The sequence below is a fragment of the Delphinapterus leucas genome, chromosome 14 (genome assembly GCF_059928025.1).
Source record: "Delphinapterus leucas isolate spDelLeu-1000000601 "Yukka" chromosome 14, BTC_Dleu_Yukka2, whole genome shotgun sequence".
NCBI lineage: Eukaryota > Metazoa > Chordata > Mammalia > Artiodactyla > Monodontidae > Delphinapterus > Delphinapterus leucas.
This window is the reverse complement of record NC_143142.1, coordinates 87,307,302-87,329,291: the sequence shown is the minus strand read 5'-3', so window position 1 is coordinate 87,329,291 and position 21,990 is coordinate 87,307,302. Positions and strand designations below refer to the sequence as shown.

General features: G+C 51.5%; 1 protein-coding gene across 2 annotated transcripts in view; it reads left to right on the top strand.

Annotated features, from left to right (window-relative positions):
- The first annotated feature begins 8,384 nt into the window (after positions 1-8,384).
- Positions 8,385-21,990, top strand: part of MBP (myelin basic protein) — a 109,362-nt gene continuing 95,756 nt past the window's right edge. The window contains exon 1 of one of the 2 annotated variants that reach the window (XM_089895347.1): positions 8,385-8,408. The gene's annotated coding sequence lies outside the window, so the exon portion shown is untranslated. Of the gene's footprint in view, positions 8,409-8,574; positions 8,689-21,990 lie in introns of those variants that run through there. The other variant, XM_022560016.3, reaches the window with a different exon arrangement.

The following is a 21,990-nucleotide window of genomic DNA, read 5'->3' as shown; positions in this document are numbered from 1 at the left end:
TTCTAATCAGCCGCGTGCAGGTTACTGGTCTTACCAACCGCTCTCAGGCCAAGGTTCCCCCGTCCCGGCTGGGGGTCAGGTCATGAGCAGCTGGGTGGACCCTGGAGGCCCGGGGCGGAGCACAGGCTAGGCTGGGACGTTCCCTGGGACGCGCCTGAGCTTCTCTTCTCCCCTTCTAAAGCTGCTCCTAGGCTGTGGGGTAACTATCTTCTGACCTCTTCAGGATGGGGAGGGCACCTTCTCCTAAGCTGACAGCCTATGGTGACACTGCCAGCAGCAAAGAACCGCCCCCAGTTCCCACCCGTGGCCTCCGCACTCGCTCAGGCCCGTTTGTAAGGCGGGTAGCTATATTCACAGCCATATAGGTACAGAGAGAGATGCATGGAGAGAGAGAGGAAAAGGCACCAGAAAATATTTGAAGGCAGGGTGGAGCCAGCTTAATCTCTCCACTAAGTGTGAAGGCTGTAGCTTCTTTTTAAGCAGTAAGTGGCCTTGTCCTACGTATCTTCCAGGTGTGTGACCTTGGAGGCAGCCTGTGCAGGAAAAGGGAAGGAGAACCGCAAGCTCCTTCTCTTCCGTCTGCAGGTGACATCAACCACCTGCCCATGCACTGGCCAAGGGCCGCTGTCAGCCCAGCAGAGGCCCTGACTCAGCTTAGGGAAGAATTTGTACTCATCACGTGGTTCTGACCCACAGAGCAAGCTCCTGGAACTCTGCAAACAGTGATCGCTTTTCTTTCGCTTGAAATCCATGTAATTTCAAATGTCATCAGCTCTGAATTCATGTGCAAATAGTATGCAGCGTTTCAAGCAGAATGTTCCACCTGCTTTAGAGAATAAGCTCTTTATTTAAACCTGCTCTGGTGCTCCTTTACATGCACCCTAGGTAATAAGAAGTAGCTACTGTCTTTACTACTCATGTTTATTCGTGGTTAACAAGGCCCTTCCCTTAAGGCCTCTCTTTGGCTATGATCTGTTTCCCTGCTGGTGATTATCCCATGCCCTTTAAACGAATAGTATTTACCTCCTTTTACTTATGAAAAATACATAGACACAGAGCAAACACGTACCTAGTCTTTACTATGTACCGGGCCCTGCTGAAGCATCTCCCACACACTAGCTCATTTAACCCTCAGGACAATTCTGGGATAAGGAAGTATTACTATCACCATTTCACACATGGAGAAAGTGAGGCCCATGGAGGTTAAACAACTCACCAGGATCACAGAGCTGGTAAGGTGCAGTGCCAAGGTTAAAGCCGGGCTGTCTGGTTCCTGTGTCCATGCTTTCACTATGATAAACCTCTATTCCGTATGTCACAGTGACAAAAATCATTCTCACATGAGTGTCCACATGTAAACGTGAGCTCCACCTTCGAAGTTGCTCCCTGCTGCTGGCAGGGCTAGAAGCTCCTTCCCAAACTAACCAGAGTGATTCGATCCGTTCTCATGCTCATGGTTGTCCCAGAGGCGATCACACAGCCTCGGCTGGCCCCGCTGGACTAAAGCTCCAGGCTTCTGTTTGAAGATTGAATCTAAATGAGAAGCATGAGTTGCCATTAGCCCTTGGGGAAATGAGAGAATCCTGCCAAGGATGAAATTGCCCTGAGGGAGCAGAGCTGCAAAGCCGAGAGAGTGAAGGGGGACCCTTACCAGGTCATCTGAGCTGCGAGAACAAGCCGTACCTGAAGCTGCCTTTCTCTTTGAACTTTCTAGTAACATATGCAGTGGAATCCTTTTATTGCTTAAGTCACCGCTTACGCTGGTTTTCTTGTACTTGCATCTAGTAACGAATTTGGTCCAGGAGTGGGATGTTTATTACGCACAGTCTTTTGAAGATGGACTTGGCTGAGTTGAAGACAGGGCAGTGATGGGCCATCCGTGACATTTTAAAGGCAAACGTATGTCTAAGTTCCTCCAGGTGTGTGTTGACACTTGAACAATGTCTGGCTGCAGTGTAACAGGAAAGGGCCAATTCTGACTCCAGGTTGGATCTGTTTCTTTGACTTTAGCCTTTGCTTTTCCTTGCTTTTTTTTTTATTACAATCATACATAATGGCCTGCCTCAGGGAACCCTACCCACTTGTGAATGGCTGGAAGAAGGAAGAAATTAACACATCCCTTCCCGGAGGCTGGCCATTCCAGGAGATGTTTCGCAAGACTGGTGGCCCTTTTACTTTACTTCCTCCCGGTCTCTCCCTCTCTATTCTCTTTTTACTGTACTTCCCTCTCTGATTCTATAAAAGAAACCGGCACCCAGACCCCCATAAGATGGTTTTTCAGAGACACTAGTCTGCCATCTTCTCGGTCCGCCTCAACAAAGTCGTATTCCTGACCTCAACACCTCGTCTCCGAGTCATTGGCCTGTCGTGCGGCGAGCAGAGTGGAACTTGGACTCTGTAACAGTTATGCAAACCTGCTCACATATTGTACCACCGAGAGATAAAAATCACTGATAATACCATATAATCCATGCTCATTTACATTTATTTTAACAGCCTGGCTGCGGGTACTTCTGCAAACACACAAGCAAATTCTATTTCCCTAACCAAACGAAACTCTGAAGTTGTAGCTTCTGGTTGCCATGAGAACAGTTATATTTAAATGTTCAGTCCCAGAAGCAGTAACACAGATACGCAGATTCTCTGAACCAGCCTGTCCTCTTCCACTTTCACCAATTCGCATCAAGTACTTTAAGAGGTGGCAGAGTTGAAAGCCAGAAAGAGCCCTCATTCAGTAAAAACTCCTGGGTTCCACTTACCTTGCAGGACTTGGCCGAAAGTTTCAAATACAAAATCCTTTTCCCATAACTGGTGGTGGTGAACGATTTATAAAACATACTTGGAAGTGGCGGTGTTCCCTGAAGGCGGACGGGATTTGTAAAATGTCACGTAACCCTTAGTCCCACGTCACTTGGTCTGTAAGGAGTGAGGTCACAGGAACCCTGGACACTGGGTCCAGGGAGAGACATACACGTGCGGCCAAGGAGGGAGAAACAGGAGGGTTTCGGGCCCTAGTTTTTTCATCAATGCTTTACCTGCCGGGACCACAGAGCTGTCAGAGGCGGATGGCCGGGAGCTGATGAGCTTCAAGGTCAAGGTCCCTCCCACACTGGGACCTCACTGTGCGTTCATAGTCCTGGGTTCTGTTTCTTAAAAAGGGCTCCCAAATTTTATAGGCTTTGCGCCCCAGCAAACTTGGAGGCACCCTTGTGCCCACAAGCAAAAAAGAAGGTTACAGGGCGGATTTTAATTTCAGACACTTACTATCTTTTTTTTATTTTTATTTTTTAATTTTTTTTATTTTTGGCTGCATTGGGTCTTCATTGCTGCACGCGGGCTTTTCTCTACTTGCGGCGAGTGGGGGCTACTCTTCTTTGTGGTGGGCAGGCTTATTGCTGTGGCTTCTCCTGTTGCACAGCACGGGCTCTAGGTGCACGGGCTTCAGCAGCTGTGGCACACGGGCTCAGTAGTTGTGGCTCGCAGACTCTAGAGCGCAGGCTCAGTAGTTGTGGCCCATGGGTCTAGATGCTCCGCGGCATGTGGGACCTTCCCGGACCAGGGCCCGAACCCGTGTCCCCCGCACTGGCAGGTGGACTCCCAACCACTGCGCCACCAGGGAAGCCCGACACTTACTATCTTTAAGAAGCACTTTTGAATGTGAACACAAGGAACAGCAGATCCTTCTGTCTGGAAGATTCCGACCAGCGTTCAAACATGCTGTCCTTTCTCTCATACTAAAATAGAACCCTCTCTTTCCTCCCTTTACAAAAACTCCCTGGGGCAGGGGATGCCACCCCTGCAGTCAGGATGTCCCCCCCACCCCAGTCTGGGGAAGATACAGCGACCTCCATGCACAAAAGCCCGTCACCTCGTCAGCCCCCGGCCATCTCTCCTCCAGAGGCGCCTTCCGCACGCCCTTCTCGCCCCCCCCCCACCCCGGTCCCCCATCTGCCTGGTCTTCAGTGTTGGGATGAGCTGTCGGATGCTCTGTTCTCCAGCTGATTCACTCCCCAAGTGACCTCAGCCGGTCTCCAGACTAACGAGGTGCCTACATAAGAGACAACTCCCCCAAACTGTAGCTCCCATCAGGACCTCTGAATCAAACACACACCCCATCTCCCTTGGACTCCTAAGAGGCACGAGCAAAAGAGAGCTCCTGACCCCTTCGTTGGTGGCAACATCATCCTGCAGCTGCTCAGACCAAGCCCGGGCCATTCTAACCCTCCTCCCTGGCCCTCACCCTGCCTGTAATCTGTCAGCCCACCCTGGCTCTTACCTGGACGAACACCCAGCACCTGCTCCACCTCCACCCGGGACCACTGCAGCAGGTTCTAACTGACTTCCTGCTTCTGCTTTTCCCTGCTCCAGTCTATCCCCAAACTTCAGCCCCCTCCAAGCAAGACCCAGAGCAGCTGCAGTGGACGGCAAGGCCCTCTGTGTGACCCCTGCCCCGAATATCCGACCTGCCTCTTAACATGCTCCCTCCAGCATGGTGGCTCCCACGGTTCTCTGAATACACAGGCATCCCTGCCACCACAGGGCCTTTGCACCTGCCACCCTAGGGTGTCTGCACCTGCCACCCCAGGGCGTCTGCACCTGCCACCCCAGGGCCTTTGCGCTTACCACTGACGTGCCCCAGAATGCACTCCCCCACCCCCACACCCCGAGATGTGCTCCCTCACTCCCTTCCGTTTGGATTGAAAGAATCCGCCCCCCCCATCCAGGACTTCCTATCCCGGTCCCCTGCGTCCCCCAGCCCCTGTGGCCCCCTTATTGGCACTTGCCCGCTCACACTGGCTGTTTGTTACTAACTGACACAGAGGCAGGCCCTCCCTCCTGTGGTCTTTCTGTTGGGTGTGCCCCACCCCCCCAGCACACACAGCAGTGGGGCAATCACGGGGACATCGGGACCCCAAGGAGACGTGTCCCAGCCCACGGGGGGCCTGGCACTGCAGAGGGGGCTTCACAGAGTGCCCACGGCCAGCCGCTGGGAGACGGAGGGCTGTGAGCCTGGCTGGGAATGTGTGTAAGGTGACACCCCGCGTGCCTGGGAGCGAGAGAACTTGGGTGTGTTATCTGAGCTGCCAGGACCCCGGCATCCAGCCTGCCCTTCAAGAACCACCCTCCCCCGTGTCTCCATCAGACCTGCTCTTCCTCCGATATTCCCCATCTCGGCCATCCTGCCAGGGGTCTGAGTGTCACCGGGACCTTGCCCTCTTCCTCAGCCCCCCTCCCCCTCCCCGTCCAGCGGGGACTGCCTGCTCTCTGCCTTTAGCAAAGAAGGAAGCACGTAGGCTCTGCAGCCGGCCCGCCAGCCTCTGAAGTCTGACCCCAGTCCTTCCGACGACGGCAGCAGGTATGGACCACGGGTCCACCAGCCAGGCCCCTTCCCAGGGCTTGACGGGCAGGTGGTCCTGACAGCAGAGACGCAGGCCCCCGAGCAGTGTCCCCTTCAGTGGGTGCCGCGGGCAGCCCCGGACGCTGGGAACCATGGGAATAGGGGATCTCATCCCAGAGGTGCCCTGAGGACCCAGGGCTGATGCAGGGAGTTGCCTCAGTGTTGCTGGAAGCAGGTGACGCCTCCAGCAGAGTCAGCTCATTTTAGGGTCACTATTCTTCTCCTGAGGGTTCTCTCCACCCTAATCTCTCCTGTGAATGCACTCCCCAGAGCTGTGGAATGACCGTCCTGAAGCTTCCTCGGCCTCAACCCTTTGCTCCAGGGCAGCCTGGCCTCACAGCGCCTCCACAAGGTCACACCCCTGAAACCCACAGTTCCTCAGCATCTCGCACCTCCGTGCTTGCCCGGGCTGGTGCCCCTGCCCTCCCCCTTCCCCCGTGGCCCTGCACCCCAAGAAGCACAGCAGGGAGACCCTCGGGTCCTCTCGGACCTCAGGCTGGCTCCCTGCCCACCCGCCTGCTGGGCCTTCCAGGTGCCCAGGTAGATGCCCCGGTGCTGGCCCAGCCTTGGGGGCCTGAGGTTGCAGCCCACCTGCCTGAACCAGGAGGACGGCAGGTGGGGAAGGCAGTCGGGGCCTGGGGCGGGGCTCTCGGGGCCCAGGTGGCTGGGGTCCTAGATCGAAGCGGGTCTGAGACCCTGGATGCCCCTCCATCAGGCCCCAGGGTGCCTCCCTCTGGCCTCCCCTTCCCTCCTTCATCCCACGCCCCACCGTTTCTATCATCAAATTGTCCTGTCCCCGTTCACGTGAGGTTTCTTTACGCGAACGGCTGGTCCTCTATTTTTCCTTCTGTGACTCCATGAGTTTGCTTCCAGGGGCAGCCGTATCAAAGTGCCACAAACCGGGTGGCTCAAAACAATGGAAAGAGCCTCTGTCGCTGTCCTGGAGCTGAAGTCCGGAATGAAGGGGTGGGCGCGCTCCCTCTCGAGTCTCCAGGGCCGGGTCCTCCCCATCTCTTCCGGTCCCCGGGGGCCCAGGCTCCTTGGCCTGTGTCACCGTGCAACCGTGTCACCGTGCTCGCAGATTCGGGGGGTCAGGGGTGCGGGGAGCACACAGGAAGGACAGACAATTCCTGCTCTGTGAGGCCTGGGACCTCAGCTGGGGGGGACCCAGAGGCCACAGCTACTCAGGCGGGGTCCCTTCTGAAAGCCGCTGGTGTCTCCTGGGCTGGCACAGGCTGTCCTCAGAGGATGGTGGCTGGGTTCCGAGGGCGCTGGCCCTGAAGAGGAAAGCAGATGTGCTCGGCATTGCTGTGACCTCGCCCCAGAAATCCAGGCCCTGACTCCACGGCTGGGGCCGTCACAGGGATGTGCCCAGGTTCAAGGGCAGAGACTCACCTCCTCCTTTTCCATGGCACCGGCCTCGAAGGCACAGAGGAAGGAGAACGAGGGATTTGTGGGATTGGGATGGCGTTGGGGCCACGTGTGGAAGCTACGCCTGCCACACGACACCCAGGATCCTAAAGCCTCTGCTTGTCAGCGCAGATGAGCCCCAGAGCTCACCAGGCGGGTTGACAACAAGCCATTCAGGGTTGAGAGCTCCCTGGAAGAAGAAATTCTAGAAGCAATTAGAGTGGGAGGATGATATCTATTGAATGTGTACAGAGCTCCTTCAAAAATACACTGAATCCAGAATCTACTTCTGTAGTTGAAGGGTGACTTGGATCTTACGGAAAGCTGTTTGCTTTTATTTTTATTAATAAAATTAGGGAGCTATAAAGAAAAATACTATATGTGTGTGTGTGTACCCTTTGTAAAACAGTTTGTATAACAGCAATGTCAAAAAATTGATGGCAGAAAATGTGTGAAAGTTTTTTTGTTTTTTCTCACACAATCAAACGTGTACAAATCTCCTTCCCTTTCTTTTTTTTTTTCCTGGAAAAAAAGAAGTGAAGTGAGAAGTGGCTTGTGTGTGTGTATGTGGTTGTGTGTGTGTGGTTGTGTGTGTGAACGTGTGTGTCTGGTTGTAGTCTAGAAGCCTCCCTCAAACGGTTTCCTTGTTTACATAATTTTTTATGTTGCACTTTGTGGAGTTCATGCACCTAATTTTCTTGCAATCATGACCACAGCAGAACCTGTCCAGTTATTAACTGGAATTTAAGTGGATTAACTGGAAATTAAGTGGATTAACAGTTTGTGGATATCACCAGCAAACTGTTAATTACAAACCAGAGATGAAAGTGATTTCAGGGCTTTTGTAAGCAAAAATATGGGGCCCTTCTGGCCGGCCCGGGGGGCCCAGGGCTGAGTCTCACCAAGCACCAGACTTCCCCTCCCCCTAATAACCAGGCTGGGTCCCTGCGGGCTCCGGGAAAGCGTCAGATTCAATTCCCTGACCTGGAATCTAAGCCATGGGGGACGCCAGGATCTCGGTCTGGTCTGTGTCTCCCCTCAACATCCTACTTTTCCACCATCAGGAGGAGGGTGAGAATGCAGGGGAAAGGACCACCGGACTGTGTGCAGGTGACTAAGGTCCAAACAAGAGGCTTCCTCTGGACCAAGAGGATGACACTGACCACAAGCCAGTAGATGCTTCAGGCCGCAGGCCCCAGGGCCGCCCTTCCAAATGCGTGTCTTCTGGTCTGCTTTGCGAGCGCTCTTCGCTGGCCTCCTTTGGGAAGACTGTGTTCTCCAGCGGAGCACCTGTCCGGGTGCTGGGATGCAGGAGAGCTCCCCGGGTGCTCTCCAGGGGCCCGGCGTTGCTGGGGCCCCTGGAGCCGGCGCTGGCGGCCGTGGAGCGGGCTGTGGAGCAGCTGCTCCCAGGGCTTCCTCCCTGCGCGCTCGGGCGGGGTGACTCGGAGGCTCAGCCGCGAGCAGAGGCTCAAAGAGCCACAATTCAGCCCCGGCCGGAGTCCGCGCCCGCCTCCAGGGGCTGCCCCCGCGCGGGGCCCGTGAGTGCAGCGAGCCCGCGTGGCAGAGCCGCCCGGAGGTGGTCCCGGCCGGCGGGCAACAGGTGGGGCGGCTCGGCTCGGCCGTGTTTACCTGGCTCGCAGGAAGCCCGGGGGGCGGGGGAGGGGCGGGGGAGGGGCGGCGGGCGCGCCCGGCGCTCGGGGCCGCCGCCGTCAGTCGCCGCCGCGCGCCAGCGAGGACGAGCCTGCGGCCCCGGCGGCCCGCGTGCCCGACCCGGAAGGCGGCGCCGGCGCCCCGGGACCCCGCGCGCTTGGGGCCCGCGCGGCGAGGAGGCGGCCTGGACCCCGCGGCGCCCTCGTCCTGGGAGCGGCGAGCGCAGCACGGTGGGTGACCCTCGCCGGGGGCGGGAGGGCCCCTTTGCGCCCTCGGAGCGGGGACCCGGCCGCGGGGCTCCCCCGGGGCGGCGGCGCAGGTGGCGGCAGGTGGCAGCCGGGCGGCCGCCCTGCGAGAGGTGGGCGCGGGTGTAGACGCCGAGCCAGAGCGGCGGGGCTGTCCCCAACGGGTGTCCAGGTGTGGGCTCGGCCGGGCCCAGCGGCCGGGGTCGCGGGCAGAGCGTGGGAGGGGGTGAGGGTAGAGTTTCGGGTGAGAGGTGACAGAGGTCAAGGAGGCCGCCCCGGGCGGGCTGGGAACGCGCGCTGTTGGCGAGCTTTCGGGCAGGCAGGGGTCCCCACCAGCCTAAAGTGCTTCTTAATGACACACCTGGAGCCGAGCGGACGACTCCTGCCGTCCCCCCCTCTCCCCTCCCGCCCCACGAGCCGAAAACCAGTTTCCTTTTGAGCGCCGAGGGCGGCGACAGGCGACTCTCCGGGCTTCCGCCTTCCGGGGGCCCGTCCCGGCTCGGGCCGCGCCGCCTGCGCCCACCTGCGCCCACCTGTGCGCCTGGCGCCCCCGGGCGCGAAGCCCCCTGGGCCCGGCGCCGGGTTGGGTGGCCCTTAGGGTGCCCTGTGATCTGCACGATTCCTTGACATTCAGTGGCTCTGGGTCCTTTGGGCTGCTGGTGGCACCGACTCGTTTGTTTTAGCGTCTCCTTTCACCTCCTTTCAGAAGGCAGAGTGGGGCTGGGAACCACGTTTGCGTTTCTTTGGTGATCTCAGTAGGAGCCTGGCAGGAAATAAGCGCTTTCTGGTTCCTGGTTCTCTGTTTTCCAAATGCTACAACGTGAGAATCGACAACGCCTGTTCAGTTTGCCTCTGCAGCTGTGGAAGGCACGGGCCACAGCCGGGATGTGCTGGGAGAGGTGTAAACACGGTGCAGGGGGGCCCCTGGCTGTTCTGGCCAGGGATACCCACACCTGGCCTAGAAAGAGAGATTTTCAGACGGAGGGAACTTTAGGGGTGCGTCCTATTTAAGACCTGTGGGTTTTGGAGAAGACTTTAGCCCCCCAGCTCAGGGAGATAGTTTACAGAGTGACCCACAAGTCTGGGACCCCCCTGAATCGGGCTCAGTCCTGACCCCCCTTCTCCCTGGCAGAACCACCTCAGAGTGCTGGGGGCCTCCTCGGACGTGGTGACCCAGGTGCAGAGCCAGCGGGAGCCTGGGACAGAGCAGCTCTTCAGGGAGGGATGGGCCCAAAGAACCAGCAGGTGGGCCGCAGCCTCACAGCCGTGTTTCTCCCAACCCAGGAGAAGTGCCCGTCAGTCGTCGTATTTTTTTTTAAGTGGGATAAACCAAAACCTGAAGGGAGGGAATCCAGTTCAAAATTATTGTAAAGTGTTGGCTAACAGTCACTCCCAACGGTTTACCTGTTCTGAAATAACTCCCTTTATTAACTCAGGGTTAAACAAAAGCTGTTTGGTTCAAATCCACTTTAGAAACCTTTTGTTGTTTGACTTTTAGTTTCTCTTTAGATTCTTTAAAAATTTGACACAGTATCAGCCACCGTCTCTGTGCCTTTTCCACGCAGGTGTCCAGGTAGCATTTTTGACCACTTACGAGTTGCCAGGCTGTCTTCTTAGAGCAATGCATCACCTCACTGATAGGTGGGGTGCCCTGGGATCCCCTCATTTGATATAACCACCCTATCAGTACCCTCATTTTTACTGACTAGGAAACCAAGGCATGGAGACACCCAGGGTGCCCAGGACTCAGTTCTGGGAACCTGCCACCAGCCCTTTGTTGCTGCCCTGCAGGGCAAGTAGGACGCCTTAAAAAACCCACAGGGCTACCTTCCACTTCTCTGTCTGTTAAAATTCCACCGCTAATGAGCGGCCACGCCCAACAAAGTATGCTTCCTTTTCAGGTTGATTAGCCTCGCAGGCTGCTGTCAGGTCTCTGTTAGTCATCTTTTCCTTAACTTCCTCAGTAAAGTTGACAGTAAAGGAGGAAAGACGGTTCTCTAATTCCTCAGTACGCTTTTTAGTAAGTAGTCATTAAGCGGGAAGACACTTCTACTGGTCAGTGAGAGCCACTGAAGGAAGCTTAAATCAGCCTGAGTTTGGGGCCCCAGGAGGTGAGGTTAAAGCAACAGTAATTATACACAGGGAGACCCTGGTGGTCCCATTCAGCAGAGATGAGCGGAATTCAAACTCCACCTAAACATGTAGCTGTCAGGCTTTAGCCAGAGAAACGGAATCAATGGGAGATGCACAAGAGTGACTTATCGCAAGGAATTGGGGCTGCAGAGGCCGACCAGACAGGAGGCTGCAGCTCTCAGGCGTGATCTGAGGCCACATCCAGAGCTCACGCTGCAACCAGGAATAGGGAACAGTGCATATTCTGAAGCTTTAAGCAAAGTCTCAGAGTCAGTAATTGCTAACAATTCATAAATATGGATCTGGACTCTGTGAACACCTCTGAGTAAGTGTGAGGCTCTATTATTAAAAAAAAAAAAAAGATGGATGCCTAGAGAATGAGGATAAACAGACTTAGGCGAGGTATCTGGGATGTATCAAACATTCTAAAATTCAGCAATATAAAACAAACTGCCCAATAGAAAAAGATGTGGCTGAGCAGCCTGGCCTAGAAGAGAAAACCCAGATGGGCTAGTAAAATATGAAAAGGTGTTTAACCCACTAGTTCCCAGGGAGTCAAAAATCACGTCAAATGGGATAATTTTTCGTATCCATCATACTGGTAAAAATTTTAAATTCTGACTGTACCAAGTACCGAGGAAGATGTAGAGAAGTGAGAACTCACATTATTGTGAGTAGGAGTGTAAATAAAAACAGACACTTCAGAGAAGAATCCAGGAAAGCTGATGACGGACATTCCCTATGACCTCGTGATTTCACTCCAAAGTTCACCCTCTAGGGAGAACCTGGTCTGAGTGCATAGGGCACATACAAAGGTTGCTCATGGAAGCAATTTTTTAAAACTTTTTATTTTGAGATAATTGTACATTCACATGCAATTATGAGAAATAATAGAGAGAGATCCATATATGCTTCATAACATCTTGCAAAACTATAGACAATAGCACATCCAGGAGATTAACATTGGTACAATCCATCAGCTGTGTTGAGATGTCAGATTTCGCTAGTTTACGTGTGTGTGTCTGTGTGTAGTTCTATGTAATTTTATCACACATGTACAATCGTGTGACCGCTCACCTCAGGTAGGGACAGCTCCATCACAAATTCCCGAGGGCTGCCCTTTATGGCCACAACCAACTTCCCCCTGCTCCCTCCCTACGCCCTTGGCAACCACTAATCCGTTCCCCATTTTCTATAATTTCATCATTTCAAGAATGCTATTTAAGTAGAGTCATGCAACCTTCTGTGACTGGCTTTTTTCGCGGACTGCAGTTCTCTTGAGATCTCTCCAAGTCGTTGCGTGTACTGATAGCTTGCTCTTTTTTTGTTGATGAGTGGTACTCGGGGGAATGGATGCCCACCCGCTCCCATAGTGTTTCGGTTTTACGCATTTGCCCTTTGAGGGTTTCCAGTTTGGGGCTATTTGAGTAAAGCCGCTGTGACCGTCCACGTACAGGTTTTTGTGTGAACACAGTTTTCGTTTCTCTGGGATAAATGCCCAAGCAAGAGCGCCATTGCTGAGTCAAATAGCAAACACGTATTCCATTTCATGAGAAACTGCCCTCCTCTCTTCCAGAACGGCTGCACCGTTTTACATCCCACCAGCCAGGTGTGAGTGATACAGGACCTCCACGACGGCCTTTGGCACCGTCACTGTTTTTTATTTGAGCCTGTAACAGGTGTGCGGCGATAACTTCACCGTGATTTTAGTCTGTGTTTCTCTCACGGATAATGATGCCCATCTTTCCGTGTGTGCCTCTGCCCTCTGCACATCCTCTCAACGAGCAGCCTGTTCTCATCTTTGCCCTTTTTCTGATTGGGTTGTTCGGTCTCGTTAGTTCCTTGTATGTTCTGAATACGGCTCCTGGTTGTGGTTTGCAGTTACTCTGTCAGTTTAGCTTGACTTCTACCTCTCCACAGAGTCTTCTGCAGGAAAAAAGTTTTTCATTTCGATGAGATCCAGTTTATTAATGTTTTCCTTTTATGGATTGTGATTTGGGTGTGAAATGCAAGAACCCGTCACCTAGCCTGAGTCTGGAAGATTTTCTCCTTTTTTTTTCCCCCTACATGTTTTATGGTTCTACCTTTCACACTGAAATCTGTTGTCCATTTCCAGTTAATTTTGTATAAGGAGTGAGGTCTAGGTGGAGGGTTTTGGTTTGGTTTGGTTTTTGTGCCTATCTAGGAATGTCGAATTGCTCCAGGACTGTTTGTTGAAAAGATGATCCTTCGCCCATAGAATTGCTTTTGCATCTTTGTCAAAAATCGTGTCCCCATATTTGTGTGGGTCTATTTCTGGTTTCCCTGATCTGTTCCCTTGATCAAGGTGTCTGTTGCTGCACCAGGACCACACTGTGCTGATTTCTGTGGCTGGAGGGTGAACCTTACCATCAGGTAGCGTGAGTCCTTCCCCTTCTTTCTTTATCAAAATCCTGTTAGCTGTGCTGGCTCCTGCACCGTTCCATATGTTTTAGAATAAGCTTGTTTGTGTCTACAAAACCGTTGGTGGATTTTTTATAGGAATTTCATATTCCAAATCTATAGATGGACTTGGGGAGAATTAACGGTTTTACCGTGTGGAGTCTTCCACGCTGTGATCACAGGTTGTCTCTGTTTATTTAGATGTGCTTTTGTCTCTTTCATCGGTATTTTGTAATTTTCAGCGTATAGATTCTGAATCTGTGGGGTTTTTTTAAGAGTATACCTAAATATTTCTCTTTTTTTGAGTTATTTTTAAATACTGTCATGTTTTTAACTTCAGTTTCTACATGTGTGTTGTTAGTTTACACAAATGTGGATGATTCTTGTGTGCTGACCTTGTGTCCTGCGACCTTGCCCAACTGCCTCACTAAGTGTCTAGATTTCGGGGGTAGATTTCCTTGTGATATCCATGCAGACCGTCATGTTACCTGTAAATGGGAAAGTGTTACTTCTTCCTTTCCAATCTCTATCCTTTCTAGTTTCTTTTTCTTGTTGTGTTGCACTGGTACTTCCAGTGCTCTGTTGAAGAAGAGTTGCAGGAGTGGACATCCTTGCCTTGTTCCTGATCAGAAGGGTAAAGCATTCACTTTTTCGCCACTAAGTATGATGTAGCTATAGGGTCTTTGTAGAAGTTCCTCATGACATTGAGGTAGTTCCCCTCTATTCCTAACTTGCTGAGAGGTTTTGTCATGAATGGGTCTCGGATTTTGTCAAATATTCTTTCAGTCAGTTGACAGGCTCCTGTGATTTTTCCCCTTTAACCTGTTAGTATGATGGATTATACTGATTAAGGTTCACGTCGGTGTTGAACCACCCTTGCATGTCTGAAATAAATTCCACTTGGTCATCTGTATAATTTTTTTATATGTTGCTGGATTCACTTTGCTAGTATTTTGTTGAGGATTTTTGCTTCTAACTTCATGAGAGAGATTGGTCTGTGGTTTTCATTCTTTGTACAGTCTTTGCTGGTTTTGATATCAGGGTAATATGAGCCCCATAAAAATGAGCTGGGAAGTGTTCCCTCCTGTTCTAATTTCTGAAAGGGTTTATGTAAAAATGGCATTAATTCTTCTTTAAATGTTTGGTAGAAATTTCCAGTGAAACCATCTGGGGCTGGAGATTTCTTTGGAGGGGCATTTTCTAATTACACATACAGTTTCATTAATAGTTGTAAGATTATTCAAGTTATGTATTTCATCTTGGTTGAATCTTGGTAGTTTGTGGATTTCGAAGAATTGGTTCATTTCTTGTCAACTGTAGAATTTATGAGTGCACTGTTGTTCACAGAATCCTTTATTATCCTTTTCACGCCACAGGATCTGTAGCGATTTCCCTAGTTTTATTCCTGATAGTGATGATTTCTGTCTTCTCTCCTTTTATGTGAGCATCTTGCTAGAGCATGATCCATTTTACTGATTTTTTTTTCAGAGAACTAGCTCTTTGTTTAATTGATTTTTCTCTATTTTCCTGTTTTCGGTTTCATTGGTTTCTGTTCTTTACTATTTCCTTCCTTCTACTTTCTTTGGATATATTTAGGTTGTTTGGTTTGGTTTGGTTTTTTCGTTTCATCAGTTAGAACTTAGATTATTATTTTTTTTTTTTTGCAGTACGCGGGCCTCTCACTGTTGTGGCCTCTCCCGTCGCAGAGCACAGGCTCTGGACGCACAGGCTCCGCGGCATGTGGGATCTTCCCGGACCGGGGCACGAACCCACGTCCCCTGCATCGGCAGGCGGACTCTCAACCACTGCGCCACCAGGGAAGCCCAGAACTTAGATTATTGATTTGAGTACCTTTCCTCTTTTCAATGTCAGCATTTTAGTCCTATAAATTTCCCTCTCAGCACTGTTTTAGCTGTGCCCACGTATTTTCTTTCAAATGGTTTAAATGTTTATTGAATCGAGATTTTGTGTGTCGCGCAAGATCAGGTCAAAAAGTGAACAAAATGTGGAAAGGGTTGGCTGATTGACGGCTCCCAGAAAGAGAGCTGAGGTTCAAGGTGGAGCTCTGCCAGGCTCCGTGCGGTGTGGGGTCAGGTCTCAATACAGGTCAAAAGCAAAGCAATAGATTGAATGGAAAGCAGCCAAGTTACAGATGAATAAATACAGTATCATCCTATTTACTGAAAAATTTTAAATACACAAAAGAACACACTACCTGTCGTGATCACACAGAGATGAAATAAATACAGAAATCACGCAAAGTGGGCTATCCATCAACCTCAGGAAGCTGCTTACCTGTGTCTGAGGAGGGATGGATTTGTATGAAGGGAAGGGAATTTGTTTTATTTCTGAAACATTTTGAGATTTTAGACAAAGAAAGGAATGTGTCACTTTTTTTGAGGGAAGAGTTAAGCCAGCTGTGTATTTTTTTCTGTGCCTTTTGTTTGTAATAATGAGTCACTTATGTTAACAATAAAGAAGCCAATGCCAAGTCTGGGGGTATGACACTAAAGAAGATGAAATGGTGGAAAAGCTGGGAAGATTAATAGCCTCAAAGAAGGACCTGGAAGTAGGTTGGGGTAAAGTTACTAAAATTAGGTGAAAGCAGGAGCAAAGAAAAAGAGATTTGGGGAACTTCCCTTGTCCCCATCATCATTTGTAAACGGGGTACAAACAAGGAAAACTAGAAGCGGAGTTAAGTAGGGTGATCTTAGAAAAAGAGCTGTGCCCTGTGAACCAGCCACGGGCTGAGATTTTGGGGGGCGGGGGGAGGGGGAAGTTGGGCGCCACGCCTGGCCCTGCTTTCAGCCTGTGAATTCAACTTGCGATCAGCTGTCTTTCTTTTAAGAACCATTTACATCTGTCTGCGTAAACATGAAGGACGTGAGGGGGAACTAGCGCATTGGGACCTGAATTTTTCCTGAGTCCCTCATGTGCATAAGTTTGGCCTCTAAGTACCCTTCAGCATGTTTTAAATAGAGGTCAGCAAACCAGGGCCTCCCTTCTCGCTCCTCCCTGGCCTTGGATGCGTCCGCAAGTCCACAGGTCCCCCTCCCGTGAGCACCGGACAGCCTCCCCGGCCCAGGGGGCCTCTGCTCCTTTCCACTCACCCCCTCCAGACTCGCGGTGTCGGCACCAGTGTCTGCGGGCCAGCGACTGGTCTACAGGGGCCACTGGCCACAGGCAAGTGCAAGGACGCTGCGGTGGCTGAGGAAGGGTCTGTAATTGATTTCCTGTAGAATCATTTCACTTTCTTTAAGAGTGAGGGGGTTAACATTCAGCTCACCCTTTTTCCAAGGTGAGAGAAGGAAAATGAGGTTTTATTCACAGTAAGTGATTAACCAAATTTCATGCTTCGTTCTATATTAGAGACTAATATACAGAGCGTGGAAAGACAGGTCCCAGAGGCAGCTGAGGGCCTGGAAGGTGGTCACCCCGACACACTCACACACCCCCCCCCCCACGTGCTCACGGCTGGAGTCCGCACGTGACGGCTGGTGTGGGGTTGGCAGCCTTGCACGTTAGAGCAGCATCTTGTACAGTAAGAACTACCCCTCCTTCGCCGAATGCAGTTATGCCTGAGCTTTAATCCTCTGAACTTCTCAACCCAGGAGTTTATTTCCATGTGATATCTGTTGTTTCAAACGTGCGTATATATATATGTATATAATGACGTAGCTAAAACCCACTAAGAAGCCTAACTGATCTCTCCCACCACTCAGACAGACTTATTTTCTTTCTTTCTCTTTATATGGTTTTCAGTTTCTTTCTTTTTTTTAAATTGAAGTAGAGTTGATTTACAGTGTTGTGTTAGTTTCTGGTGTACAGCAAAGTGATTCAGTTATGCATATATAGACATATTCTTTTTCAGATTCTTTTCCCTTATAGGTTATTAAAAAATATTGAGTAGAGTTCCCTGTGCTACACAGTAGGGCCTTGTTGTTTACCTATTTTAAATATAGTCATGTGTATCTGCTCATCCTAAACTCCTAATTTATCTCCCCACCCTCTTTCCCCTTTGGTAACCGTAAGTTTGTTTTCTGTCTGTGAGTCTGTTTCCAGACAGACTCATTTTCTAAAGGGACACAGAATAAATGCAGTGATGATGTCTGGACAGGCCCTGTCAGCATCCTGGGGTAAGACGGTCTGCCCAGAAGGTGGAGGCCCTCCTGCCCCCGCTGACTGGGGAGCCAGGTAAGGTCTGTTCCCCAGCAACCCTCTGAATCGAACGACATCCTCACCCTGTTACAGGTGAGGAAACGTGAGTTCTCGGCACTCAGCAGATCTGGGGGGTCGTGTGAAGCCCAGGGCATCCTCTGCTCTGTCCAGCGACATGTGTGATGGCCAGCGACGCTTACCCTGTGCTCCTGAGCTCTCAGAGCACATTTCCAAATCCAGTCGTCCCTACACCTGTGGCAGGCTGCACTGTCTCAAGTCAGTGTCCCCCGGGTGGGAGGGGCGTTGGGCCCTGGCCAGCCCCAGGCCTTGTCCCCAAGCTGGTCACGAGTGCTGGGGACCAATCAGAAACCAGGGGCTTTTTATTATTATTATTATTTTTATTTTTGGCTGCACTGGGTCCTCGTTGCTGAGCGCGGGCTTTCTCTAGTTGCGGCGAGCGGGGGCTACTCTTTGTTGCGGTGCGCGGGCTTCTCATTGCGGTGGCTTCTCTTGTTGCGGAGCACGGGCTCTAGGCACGTGGGCTTCAGTAGTTGTGCCACATGGGCTCAGTAGTTGTGGCTCGCGGGCTCTAGAGCGCAGGCTCAGTAGTTGTGGCGCACAGGCTTACTTGCTCTGCGGCATGTGGGATCTTCCTGGACCAGGGCTGGAACCCGTGTGCCCTGCATTGGCAGGAGGATTCTTAACCACTGCGCCACCAGGGAAGCCCAGGGGCTTTTGTTTTAAAATGAGCTCCTTTTTAAAGGAAAGAATTGCTATGAAAATACGCAAGAACGGCGTTTCTTTTAGTGGTGATGTGATGCCTCACATCAAAACTGATGCTGGTTTTGAAAAGGGGTCAGTGGCTGATAGCTGGTGATGAGGGGGGTGACGCCCTCCAGAGTGTGAGGGAGCTTCTCTGAGGCCCCAAACCGCAGCTTTTTACAGGAAATGAGTTTCTGCTCAGAGCCCCTTGGCAGTTGTTTTCCTTGGTATGTGTTGTAAATTTTGAAATGCAAAAAGAGTTGCAAGAGCCATTCAGTATGTTTTACTGAACACATGGGTTTTTAACATCATGCTGATTCTGGCTACGTAGTAATTAGGCTTGGGTTTGGTTTATACCTCCCCACTGTTAAAACCATCTAGAAAACAGAGACTGGTGTTGATGCTTCTTCTGAAAGTGAGTTGACTTGGTTGCATTTTACATCAGGTTTTGCTCTGATCGGTGGTCAACATTCAGTGCTGACCACGCTGACGGCAGCTCTGAGTGACCTGCAGGGAGTGCCAGGCCATGCCCTGCGCTCTGCAGGCGACATCTGAGTACTGAGGGTTCCGTGGCAGCCCAGGGTCCCCGCTGGTGAGGGCTGCAGCTCAGCTCGGGGGCCCCTGGGGTCTGCCCGGCCCTATGACCAGCGGCTCCCCGGCTGGACTGAGGCTTCCTATGAGTCATGGCTGGAGAGGCAGGTAGAGCCACTGGGGTGACATGGCTCACTGTCATTTGGTTTTCTGAAATGTTTATTTCAGAGAGTGACTCCTGCAGTCAGATTTCCCTTTGTTTCATGGGACCTGGGGGCAGGAGGGTGGAAGCAGGTGAGGGTTTGATTTTTGTCAGAGGGTGGGGAGCCTGGTGGCCCCATCCTCGATGTTTTGAGTAAAGAGAGCGCTTGTGCTGGCCTTGTTCACCACTGATAGCAGCGCCCACAAGTGTCGGCCCCGCCTTTTGGGGTGTCAGGCGACAGAGGATCTCCCTGCAGGCCACATCCGACCCGCCCCTGCAGTTAGCAGCGTCTGTCACCGCAGCCCCAGGAGCAGAAAGTTCCTCGGCCTCGCCTACACCAGCCACCAGACTAACCAGCGAGGAAGGAAAGCTAGATGGTACTCACCTCCATCCGGAGTCTGATTGGATACCTGCCCGAATCAGTGCAGACGGCTGCAGGGCCGGGATTGGCTGGGGGGCAGGATACCCAGCGCCCCAGCGAAGTGTCTGCCGTGGCCAGTGCCTGGCTCCGAGCCTTCCACGGGGCTGTGGACTGGGATGGCGCCTAACGATCCCCTGGTGGTCTGCCAGCCACCTGCATGCGTGTTGTCCAGAATACTCATTAAATGCAGAGTCCTAGGCCCGGGGCTCTGGACACCACACCACAACCTCGGGGCCCAGGCCCACGAGTGTGTAGCCTAATGAGCTCCAAGTGATGAGGCCCACTGCTCAGTGAAAGACAGAAATGCGTGCGGAGTGCCCGATGTGTGTCTTGGTGACACAGATTTACCTGAACGCACCTGCCCGTGCTCACAGACATCCACTTTAACACGATCAAGAAACTATATTTCACTGATAAACTGACTTTATGTTTGAAGAATGACTCATGGAAAATAACGTTCTATACTGATGATATGTTCTTATTTTTTTATTATTTTTTAATTAATTAATTTTTATGTTTGGCTGCATTGGGTCTTCGTTGCTGCGTGCCGGCTTTCGCTAGTTGCGGCGAGCGGGGGCTACTCTTCGTTGTGGTGCGCAGTCTTCTCATTGTGGTGGCTTCTCTTGTGGAGCACGGGCTCTAGGTGCGCTGGCTTCAGTAGTTGTGGCACACGGAGCTTAGTTGTTCTGCGGCATGTGGGATCTTCCCGGACCAGGGCTTGAACCCGTGCCCCTGCATTTGGCAGGCGGATTTTCTTTTTTAACATCTTTATTGGAGTATAATTGCTTTACAATGGTGTGTTAGTTTCTGCTGTATAACAAAGTGAATCAGTTATATGTATATACGTATATCCCCATATCTCCTCCCTCTTGCGTCTCCCTCCCTCCCACCCTCCCTATCCCACCCCTCTAGGTGGTCACAAAGCACCGAGCTGATCTCCCTGTGCTATGCGGCTGCTTCCCACTAGCTATCTACTTTACGTTTGGTAGTGTATATATGTCCATGCCACTCTCTCATTTCGTCCCAGCTTACCCTTCCCCCTCCCCATATCCTCAAGTCCATTCTCTACGTCTGCGTCTTTATTCCTGTCCTGCCCCTAGGTTCTTCAGAACCTTTTTTTTTAGATTCCATATATATGTGTTAGCATACGGTATTTGTTTTTCTTTCTGGCTTACTTCACACTGTATTATCGTTTGTTTTTGATACTCCATTTAGAGGGTGACATTTTCTTTCCTGCCTGTGAGCGCTAGCATATCTGACAAGGAATATTTAGGGATATGCATCGCCTCCATCCTGGTTTCTTGGTTAGTTGGAACCTAACATTTTTGCTAAACTTGCTTTGAAAGCAAAAAACACAGAGCTGTGTGGCAGGCTTCCCAAATAGAGCAAACGCACAATTGATTCTTTAAAATTCTCTCATTCTCTAGGATGGGTAGAAGGCCACACCGTGCCTTTCCGATGCACCCACATAAAACAGACGCGTCTGGGGCCCTGAAAGTGCTGTATGGTATTATTAGGGAGCTCAGGGATCCACAGATAGGCTTCCCAAGGCCCAACATTTGCTGAACACGCTGCTAGATGTATAAACAAAACTCAGGTTTCCCGATGAGGGGGCTGTGCTGGCAGGGCGGGGGGACCCAGTAGCTGCTTCTAATCCCCCCAGCAGCCCTGTGCCTCCCCTGCAGCCTGTCTGGGAATTCTCTGGGCTCTTCCCGGAATTCCTGGCTGGGGTTAGGGTTAGGATGGATGGCTCCTTCAGGGCAGTTCCCTCACCCTGTTTCCAGGATGCCCACCTTCCCCACATGGCTTTTCACAGCAGTAGCTCTGTTCCCTGGTTTCGATCACGTTCAGTTTATAAGGGGTTAAATGTTCCATTCTGCACTTACGTTCTGGGACAGGTGAATAGGTTTCCCTCGCCTCACGTCATCTGCGTGGCGCTCAGGGGTGCTGTTTGCTGCACCCCTAGATGGCTGCTTCCACTGACCCTAATCATCACCATCCAGCTGATGGACGTGAGGGTCTGAATTTTGCCGAAGTCATTTGCCCCAGTCTGTTCTTCAGCACCCAGGAGAACGTGGGACATGATTTATTCAGCTCCCTGGGTTGCCGTACAAGACCAGATAAAGCAGGAACTTAATAAAATAAACAAAAATGACTCTCATATTTTAGGAGCTAGGTTTCTCTTGATGTGGTAGGAGGGCAGGGTGTGCTTTGGTTGTTTTCATTCTGGTTCTTTCGGATGTGTGAAAACGTGATAGCCTTGGACTAGCTGAGACCAGGGATTTATGACGTGGAATCCCCAGCTGCCGTTGTCTTCCTAGAAATAGAAAGAGGATAAAATATATTCAGAGTCAGGCCTAATGCATCTCTACCTTCGATGCATCGTTTTATACAGCTCTAGGGAAGGCGCTGTCCCTTTTAAAAGGCAGACGATGATTCTTTTATTCCGTCATTATCTCTGTATGTCAAGACTTATTATTTTTTTTTTTTTGTGGTACGCGGGCCTCTCACCGTTGTGGCCTCTCCCGTTGCGGAGCACAGGCTCCGGACGCGCAGGCTCAGCGGCCATGGCTCACGGGCCCAGCTGCTCCGTGGCATGTGGGATCTTCCCAGACCAGGGTACAAACCCGTGTCCCCTGCATCGGCAGGCGGACTCTCA